Genomic DNA, 10,672 nt, shown 5'->3' with positions numbered 1-10,672 from the left:
TATCAAGGTCAAGATCACTGTTGAAAGATTCAGAATGTCGGTTTTGCCATTAGTATTGTTTTGTTTCAGAATAAATCAAATTGGTCAATAAATAACATACATGTAGTTATGGCAATTGAAGCAAAATTAAATATTTTGACCTTGATGGTCAAGGTCATTTAAAAGTCAGTCATGTCAGTTTTGTCACCATGAGGGTGTTGTTCCAAAGCCAATAATTGTAAAGGTCAAGCAAAATTCAACAATTTGACCTTGACCAAGCAGTATTTTGACCTTCGTGGTTAAGGCCATTTATGAGTCAAGATCATGACGTTCAATTGTAACTCCATCTAACTCCATCGTCTGGATGACTGTTGGTTGCAATATTAAAGTGCTAGCTTAAATCTTGTCACTTTATCTTTTGGAATGTTGTTATCAGGTAGCACATAATCAGTATTGAATATGGCCATGGTATCTTTGACTTTGTAAGAACAAAATTGGTAATCATTATCTTGATAATGGTATTCTTTCTAAATAGTTACCTTTTATTCCTCAGCACTAAGCTTTCCTGCGTAGACAATTTCATTATTAATCCTGTTTTATCTTTAACTTTTAATTTATTGAAGTTTACTTCACATTCACCTGAAAAAAAATCTTTTTCTTACAGTTGTTGAAGTCTGCAGAAAAAAAGTAAGATATAATATGCAGCATCTTTGAAGCCATGTTTTTTACTAGTTTATAATATCAAAAGTTTTCAAAGTTTTTGATAAGAAAGATTTCTTTCAGATTTTTACTGTGAACTATGACAAAATGACAAAAGTACAAATATCGTCCAGTCATATAGGCACCCTCTGCAAAGCTAGTTACCCTGCGTCAAAAACTATAAATGGTAGCCAGTTTTGCCCTCAGTTGTCAGTACCTTGGTAGATAGCAATCAATCCACTTACACATATATCTACTTAAAATCCATCCATGGATGTATCACCAGTCACCAAGAAGGTAAACAATAGACTCAGTGCCAGAAAAAGTTTTAGATAATTTCAACATTAAGGTGTTTTTTCTATTTTGGCAGTTTGAAATAATACCCTAGCATTATACTTATTTATTGTTCCTGACCTTAGACCCAAGATCCCATAATAGAGATACCCAGATACATGGGTAGAACTTAACCACAGTTTACATGTAGTTATATTTTACTCCAGAAACCCATCAACTTCAGACACCGATGCACGCACTGACGCCAAAAGTAACCCTTATATGTTGCCTTAAAGGCGAAACAAAAACCTACAAATTTAATTATTTCCATGACCAGGGATCTGATAAATCTGGACAATCAAAAGGGATAAGTTTCTGGTTATTTGCAATGTTCCTGTTAAGATTCATATACTCGTGGTCATCTTTCTGATGTTGCATGCAAATTTCCTTCCAAATCTATTTGCGACCTCAATGTATGACCTACATTCTTTAAAAAAATCAATTTAATACTAGATTTGATTATTCTCATCATTAACACAGCAAACTATTAACTATTAAGTTAAATAGACAATATTGGCTACCTGACAGACACGGAAAATTACAATAGTAAAATAAATATTGAATTAAGTAACCCCAGAGTGTATAGTGTAATATTTACCTTGACAACTTTTCCTTTAACTGAAAGAACACTTTTTTTGGCGACAATGACGCTGAAAGTATGTCATTTGTTTTCTGGAGTGTTGCACCTCTCACAACAGCATCAGGTACAACAACCATGTTTTCTGGAGTGTTGCACCTCTCACAACAGCATCAGGTACAACAACCATGTTTTCTGGAAAGTTGCATCTCTCACAACAGCATCAGGTACAACAACCATGTCTGAACTAGTTGAAAATATGTCAGTTTTAGATGTGATGATAATTGTGCTGAAAGAAATATATCGTCATGTATATAAATGAGAAATATAAATAAATTATCAGTGTTTCAAGTTACATAAAAATCTCCTTTATTGTTTAAAATTTTCTTTAAATGAAGAAAGGTAGTCGGGCAAAAAATTCTGATGAAGAATTGACATGCATTTCACTATACTACTGATTTTCTAAAATATTTCAAACTTTTAAACTATATTCTTGTGAGAAAACATCCAAGGCGTAAAAACGGTTGTTTGTTTCCAGTGTCCACCTACCCTATATTTTTGGCCGCCAACCCTAAACCTTTTGAGGGAAAACAGGCCATGTTTTTTTTGTTTAACCACATAATAAACTTTGCATCGCATATTATTTTCTTCAAATACAAAATAATATTTAAAAAGAAAATAGAGAAAATGCCTACCGACCTATCTTATTATTTTTAAACCCTGTCACTGGAAACAAGCAATTTTTTAGGCCTAATTCTGATTAGCTTAACATGTACCACGGACTCGATGGCGGAAACGGGAATCCGTAAACTCCCGCTCATATAAATCGAGCATCCTGTCCATCCGAGTCATTTTTTGTGCATTTAGACTTTCTATTACTCCTTTGAAATCTCCATACTGATCTTTCATCATCTCAACAAGTTCTACTTCAGACCTTCTTTTTACTTTTTTCTTGGCTTGGAGTTTAATTATGAATGTTGAAACTTTCAGTGTCTAAAATATTTCTTCTCTGATTCAGATGGTGCATCCACAACTTCTTTGAATTTTTTTCAAAGAACTGTACTTATTTAGAGCTTGGTTTGGTGAGACATTGCAGCCAACTTTCTACAATTCTTGGGAAAATCATCATTTAACTCATGCCTGTCAGGTTTACTAACACATCTTCCTTCTTTTCTGTCCAAACATGGAAAGTAGTAAGAGGTACAACTTCGGTACAGTTGTTATTGCTTTCTTTAGTTAACTCTGTTGACTTCTGTTCAACATCAACTACTGTTATAGTTTGTTCTGTAGCTGCTTTTAGTAGGGAATCAAAGATGTCCTGTTTAACCGCAGGATCTGTAATGATATGCATAATATATATTAACAAAAATGCTAATAACATTAATTTTGTCTTACCTTTAGTACCATAAAAGTGCTCTTAACTAGAGCACCCTAGACTAAATTACTGAGACTATTATTTATACAATGTGTGAGTTAATTATTATATAACATCACCCAAACTTAAAGGACAAGTCAGCTTTGGCTTATGATTGTTCATGTATAGGTTCTGAATCCTTCCTTAAATGTATGCCTAAAATATATTTAAGTAATAAAACAAACTAACCGGATTTATTTACCCAATTTTTATTATCGGCAATGTTTGCCTTTCTTCTTTCTGTATCTTTTCATGCCGATCTTAAAGACACTCATGTAGGAATAGCAAAGAAATTAGGTTAGCCACCTCTAAAATAGCTCTTTTTAATGCCTTGCTTTTTACAGAATATTTTTTTCTTTCTGTTAGAAATGGAAAGATAGGAGTTTCACAATGTTTCAATAATCGTTTCAGTATGTGTTACATAACTATCGACTGAAGAAAGAAGTGCTGAAATTATTTGTTATAAAAGTAACAAAACATAACATAGTACTTTGTCCAACAATTGCCAGTAAGAAAAAAAGTCCCAAGAAAGAAGTCCTGAAATTATTTGTAATTTAAGTAACAAAACATAACATAGTACTTTGTCTATAATTATAACTTGCAGTTTAATTTTGTCAAGAATGATTAACAAATACCAAGACATGTAACTGGAAAGAATATTCTAAAATGAATACCAAGGTGGGTTAATTACTCTATCCTATTCCATCATTGTTCTTTTACAAATTAAAGCACTAACGGACTGACAAACATTTTTCAATAGGGTTATTTCATGGCCACCATACTATTCTCCCACCTCTCTTTTCAGTCATGTTTCATAAAAAACCAAACTGAACACACAAAAAATACATTTCTCCTGATGTTTCAATAGCCTCTTAGTCAGAATTGTGTTGGTATCCTTAATTTTAAAGCTACATTAAATAGATATGTAAAAATATTTTGCAATCGGCATAAAAACCAAGCATTATACAGTTTCATTAACCTTTTTAACAGTATTGTTGTAAATCTCATCAAGCATTGTTCATAAATTAGGATTATAAACGGAAAACCCCACGGTAACACTAAAGTTCGTATACGAATTTTAACATGCAAATGAAGATAATAATCAGTTTGTGTATGTGCTACGTCACAGTGTTATGGTTGCTATACAGAACACAACAAATATGAGATTTGTAAATTGGCAATGGCTAGGTGTCAGTCTCTAATCATGCTTGTTTTGTCTATGACAGAAACAGGTTTGACCTTTTCATGAATCACCATTTTATGTGAATATCCAATCCTCAAAGCAAAGATCCTTAGAAGAGGCCTTAACAGATTGCATTTAACTGTTGTGTATGGAAGATTCCCCTTCCTATATAACGTTTGTAAGGCTTCTATTGTATGATTACCACCCATCACCTCAACTTTTCTCGACCCTTCATGGTATTAGGTGCTGTGTGAAACCATACCATCCATTAACATTCCTTGAGTCATAAACACCTGGCCACAACTGTTTTTCCGCAAATGACTGTCAGTTTCCCTACATGTTCATAATCTATGACTTTTGTTGCACTTGGCTCAATAAGATTTTCAATATGGACTTTAACTGTACATGCAAAGTCGAAAATAAATACATGTATATAAAAACCCGGATGGCGAACCTGCCCCTGCATTTCTTACATTCCTCATTGTCACATGTTATATTATAAAATACATATTACATTGCCTACAAAAAAAAGATAATTTTATATGCAAATTAAGGAGAGGGAGAATATGTATCACAGTATTATATACAATAAAATACATGTACAACTTACATGATAAAAGGTTTTGCATTTTGCCATTCCACAACAGAGTTTTTCTGCATCTGTCGGCATCTCCCTGCACATCTCCCATACACAACGCAAAATTTGCTTGCCCCTGAATGCAAAAAAGCAATTCTGAAATAATTAGAAATATTTTGTCTGACACATTAACAGTTTGGCCATGCCTCCACTAAATTTGAATTCGACTAGTACATGTAGTAAGTTACCAACATTCCAGCATGTTTATTTGTTGAAAATATAGATAAAAATATAAATAAAGTGACCAGTTACCACATTTCCATGGTTACCAATTTTCGCCTAATGGATATATTTCTGTGTCCCTTTGTTCATGTAATTTAAACTTATTTATGACCCCAAAACTGTCTAGCCAAGAATGAATGTTAACTAGATAGTTGACTTGATGTTGGTGTTCGACATACTGCAATAAAGGACAAATAGTTGCATGCCTACCTCTATCTATCTTCAAATAATGTCAAACACGTCACGGAGATGTAAACTCCCTATAAAGGGTGAATGTATTGAACATTTCTGTGAGACATAATCCTTAACAGACGGACGGAGTCAGGTGCTCTTGTAACTTAACGTAGTGTACAGAAACAATCCTTTTTTAGATGTAGATTACACTGAAAGAGTTTTAATTGAATTGCTTTTTGTTTTGATTATTTATTGAATACATGTGATACTTATAATAAATACTTTAAAGAATTACCATCCTTGCTATTCAACTAAATATTATTTTTTTAGAAAAAATTTATGTTGTACAATGTATATATGTTAATTATAATGTTTGAATATTTTGTAAAATACAGATTTCTATGATATGTAAATACACTTAATTATGTAAATACTATGGATATTTTTTTAAAGAATACATATGTATATTTTTAGATATTCTATATGTTTTGTTTGTTATTTGTTTTAAATTTCATTGTGTGATATGTTTACATCATTACATTTCAAAAGAAAATGTACACACTTGTTGCTTCTTTTTATAACCCCTTCAAGTTCCATGGGATGGAATTATAGGCTTACCCCCTGACTATCCTTTCATCATTCCGTGTGAGAATAATGCATCCTGTCGTATCTTAAAAAGTACAGAAAATAGTTTGATGATCCTTGGTTTGTGAATAGAGGACATTTGAAGATTACCATGTTATTAAATTTACTTCATTGTGGTTGCAATGGTTGCAGACATAGTTGAAACCAATGGGAACTGATCAAATATTAAAATGACATTATGCTATTTTTATGCCCCCCCCCCCCCCCTTCGAAGAAAAGGGGGTATATTGTTTTGCTAATGTCGGCCGGTCTGTCAGTCGGTAGACCCCATGGTTTCCGCTGATTATCTTGAAAACTATTTATCACAAAGTCTTCATATTTACATAACAAGCAGATGAGCCGTATTGCTTTTGGGGTCATTAGTTCAAAGGTCATGATTTCCGCTTACTGAAAACTATTTATCACAAAGTCTTCATTGTTTTTCTTTTTTCCATAATTGAACACTTCCATGTACCGATTTATGGCAAGTTTCTATAACAAAATTACCAAATAATGCGAGTCAAGGGCTAGAAAGGGGGCATATGTGTCGTTCGATATTTCTTGTTTCATTTTTAAGTTGAGCCGAATAGAGCATTATATTTCACGCCTTTGGAACATCAAAATTGTAGCCACCGCTAAACCCTGCGTAATAGACGATTAAATGGAGTATATGCATCTCTCAGCTCTAGGAGGTGACGTGGTTTTGATCCCTGGTGTTGCTTTAACACCCGAGGTTACCCAAAATCGTTTTTCTTGTTACGTCGCCATATAATATAAACTGTGTTCATGCGCCGTAAAACCAAACAAAAAAAAAACAATTATATATTTCAAAAGATTGTTATAATTGTGATTGACCAACAGGTCATTTTGGGATAAAATATGAATTTGCCGTAAATATAAAAAGACTGCAACACTAAATTGCACGTTACAGATAAACTCTGATGGACATTTACAGAAATTTCCATGGACCACGTGAGTTATTTATCGTTCATGCGACTTATAAAATTCGATGGGACATATTTGTCACTTTAATCTTGCTGAAACGGAAAATTACAAAAGCTAGGTATGCAGGTACAGGACCTTATATGTGACTGATATGGTTCCGAAAAGGGTAAAAAAATATATATTTAAAAAAGATGTAAATTGAACATGATACTATGATAACTCAATAAGTGACATTATGGTGATGATTTCACTATTTCGTCAAACAAAAATGTTTTATATGGTTACTGAAAATAGTAAAAATAGTTGGGCCTTGTTGAACATCAGTTGGACCTTGTATTGACCAAAAGAAAAACATTTTTGTTTAATCGTACTAGGTTGATGAAACTATGATTGGGAACCTTACTGAGATGGTGCACCTTATTTTTGTGATGCTGCCTTTGTTACAGAAATAAATAGTAGAATAATGAAATTTGATTCATAATTCGTGATAACTCAGAAAATTAAATTGTTCTCTTTGTATCAAAAGTATGTATATTCCCTTAAAATTGCACAGACATGATTCCTTTATAGTTATGTGTCGACAAGTTTTTCAAAGTCTTATTTCCTCGTTAATGTGGGGTTTGAGAGTTACGGGATGTATTCTTCAAAGAAAGGTAACTCGTACAGTTTCATTGAGATCAGTATTGTAAACGTGCACGTGTTATTTCCTCTTCAACTCGATACTTGTTGGCGGACCTTGCAATTTATTAAGTTATAAAACAAATCGTTTCAACTGTGAAGTTTTATTATTAACTTACCAGCACAGCGCATATCATGCGGTGTGTTAGCCAACCTGATTACTAAATGTCCGTCGACTCTTCATTATATGTTTTATTCACAGGCTTTATTTGTTCACAACCTCTGGAGATAACAACTACATGTATTTGGAAATAATAAAAAAGTCACCTATATACAAAATTCTTTGAAGACATAAGAATATTGTTATCATTTAATTGTCTTTGTGTTCATTTCTTGACGTTTCATGCCCTTAATACCTTTGACTTTCTCAAAGTAAAATTCATAAAGTTGTGGAGTTTTTTCTTAAACAATAACAAAATGATTTCAAAGAATTAGAATTTTGTGTTATGTATACAAAATATTTGCAAGTAAAGGACCAAAGATATTTAAAGAATACATAATATATAATTCTTGAGTATAAATTCTGCAAAATCTTCTATTCCAAGCACAAGCACATCTGTCGTTTTTTCAACACTGGGTAATGCTTAAAAAGTCATTAATTTTGATGATAAGCTTTTTCTGATATTTTCATGCTAAACAGGTCGTGAATCATGGATCTTATCTAACATAAACAATAATGAAAGAATGTTTTCTTTGCGCAGTTATCCATTATATTTGAGATATGATAAAATATCACGATTTTTTCTCTCTAACAAGTCGTCCGTTATTTGATCAAATATAAGAATTATGGATGAAACATAAATATTTGAAAGATGAGAGCTTCAAAATTTATCTGTATAGGAAAGATAAAAAATAATTCTGACATGATAACTAGCTTTTTTGTAAACACTGTCTGCGCAGGAGAAACTCTAATGATAATTGATTGGCGCGATCAAAAGCTTTGCCCTTCTTGCGCGTATTTTTTATATTTTTTATGTTCTTTAACTGATGCTTTTTACACATGATAGTTACAATAACAGCCCATATTTCCCGTGATATCACAAAACAGATAATTTTCCAATACATTTCCATGACCATTGCGATAATAGATATGATTTTTACCCCGTGAAGTTACTATAACGTCATTTTACGCCATGTGTGTTTGTTTATGATTTTAACGCATTCTTTTGGGTCATCTCTCTACGGTCGATCCATCTGACAGGCTTTCCTGAATAACTTACCAGTTATTACCAATATCTCCGTAAGTGACCGATTTCTTATTCCATTTGATATTTAACCGTTAGACTAAGTGTCCGAGAGCAATTGTCGCGTGGAAGTCACGCCGTTATGCCATATTCATGCCAGTTATGGGAGGTCAAGATACCTGTATGTTTCCCATGAAAATATGTTTGCAGTTTGAAATCATGTAAAACGTGTCATGGAAATATTATTGAATTTTAAATTCTTTGTCGGTTACTGTTATTTCTTTTTAAATATTATTTAAGTGATTATCTTGTTCGTGCTGGATGCTTTGTGCGCTGTCCTGTGTTTTTTTTTTTTTGTTTTTTTTTTTCGGGGGGGGGGGGGGGTCCTCCTGTGCTTCTTGTCGCTAGTTCTTGTTGCTGGGTCGTGTGTGGTTGCAATCATTGAACGCCGCCTTTCCTTGTTGATCTTGTTTATCATATTTTCATAATTTTAAGAGCGAAACAATTTTGCGACATTAGATTTTAACTTCAACACCGTTTCGAATATGTTTGTTTTTAATCAGATTCTTTAGTAAATATTATCATATTATGTTAATTGACATCTCATGGTTTCCATGGGAAATAGATGAAGATCACGAAAATATTATGGAAATGTTACGAGAATGATCCATGTGAAAAGTGTTGGACTAAGTGCGTCTGCACTTTTCATCTTAACTATTTACGTACCATTAATATCAAATTGCCTGTTACGTTTCAATTAAAAATCAAATATTATATAAATTTGAATTTCAAGTTTCCTTGATTTATATGTTTCTTATGTAAATATGGAATATTAAAGAACATTACACAAATAGATATTTTGTTAATATATTCATAGTCATTCCTATTTATATCCTTTTATATTTCTAAAATTGGTTGATAGTATTTTAGTATTAGACCTAACAATTAACAAGCCACGAAAGAACTATATACATGTACAAGTATGAATTACATGATCCGATGTTACATAAAACAGTATAGCAGATACATGTAATAAAGTGTTCTAGAACAAAATGTTATTATTTATCAGATATATGGTTATGAACTTTATCAACTTTGTTTTCAAACATTTTATAAGAATATCCAAAAAAATACATTTCTATTGGTTTTATTTTTCATAATTTAAATACTTATGGAAAATGTGCCCATTAATTGAAGACCTATCCACTATAATCAATTTATTTTGATAATAATTAGCTGCAATATGTGCTTTTTGTGATTTGTTATCACAGTTTTTGTATCATTCTTGTTTTAAATCACACCGAAATAGCGACTTTCCCAGCTTTTCTGACGAAGGAAGACATCAGTGCCAATTCCTGCATTATTTCAGGCACGAATGAGCACCCGAGTAGAACTACCGACGTTCTGTAGCACAGCTTCCTTTCATGAAAGAATATAATTTCGCTGGCGGGGATTCGAACCCACAACGGAACAGGCAAGTGGCAAGTCAACGACCTTATACACCTGATATTGTATTGCATTAAATGCACAAAGGCTTCCCAAGGCTGTTATTTATTTAAGAAATAATATATCCCAAACAGTGATTTTATCGCTCAATAAAATCACTTTTAGGAGTTCGTATGCAAGGAATTATATATCATGAGGGTGTAGCCCGAGTGATATAATGATACGCATCCGAACGATAAAGCGATAAAATCACCGATTTGAAAACAATTATCATTCTTCTAAGCATGGAATACAATAATGAAGTATTATAAATTCGTTAAGAGTTTGTCAGGTGATATAATCATATATAAATGGTTATTCGCTCCATAACATCTCCAAGCCATTAAAAATGTCGCACTCTCAAAGTAGGCATTACGGGGGGAGGTCAAAGAAGACATCTTCGAAGACCGAAGACGTGGAAGAGTTCTTCTAGACCCATCAGATGAGGGAAGCAGTCCATGGTCCATGGCGGAGCTGAAAACTGGAAGGAGTGAACTTGTCTGTCCGTTTTGCTTGTCTGAGGCACCAAACCAAAAAC

General features: G+C 32.8%; 1 long non-coding RNA gene across 1 annotated transcript; it reads left to right on the top strand.

Annotated features, from left to right (window-relative positions):
* Positions 1-333: 333 nt before the first annotated feature.
* LOC132724277 (uncharacterized) lies at positions 334-4,614 on the top strand. The gene is made up of 2 exons (XR_009624884.1): positions 334-1,715; positions 1,816-4,614. It is a non-coding gene; the product is annotated as an uncharacterized LOC132724277 (long non-coding RNA).
* The last annotated feature ends 6,058 nt before the right edge of the window (positions 4,615-10,672 follow it).

Source organism: Ruditapes philippinarum, unplaced genomic scaffold, assembly GCF_026571515.1.
Source record: "Ruditapes philippinarum isolate M1 unplaced genomic scaffold, ASM2657151v2 ctg107_1_1_1_1, whole genome shotgun sequence".
NCBI lineage: Eukaryota > Metazoa > Mollusca > Bivalvia > Venerida > Veneridae > Ruditapes > Ruditapes philippinarum.
The sequence above is the reverse complement of the archived record's forward strand: the minus strand, read 5'-3'. Positions and strand labels throughout refer to the sequence as shown.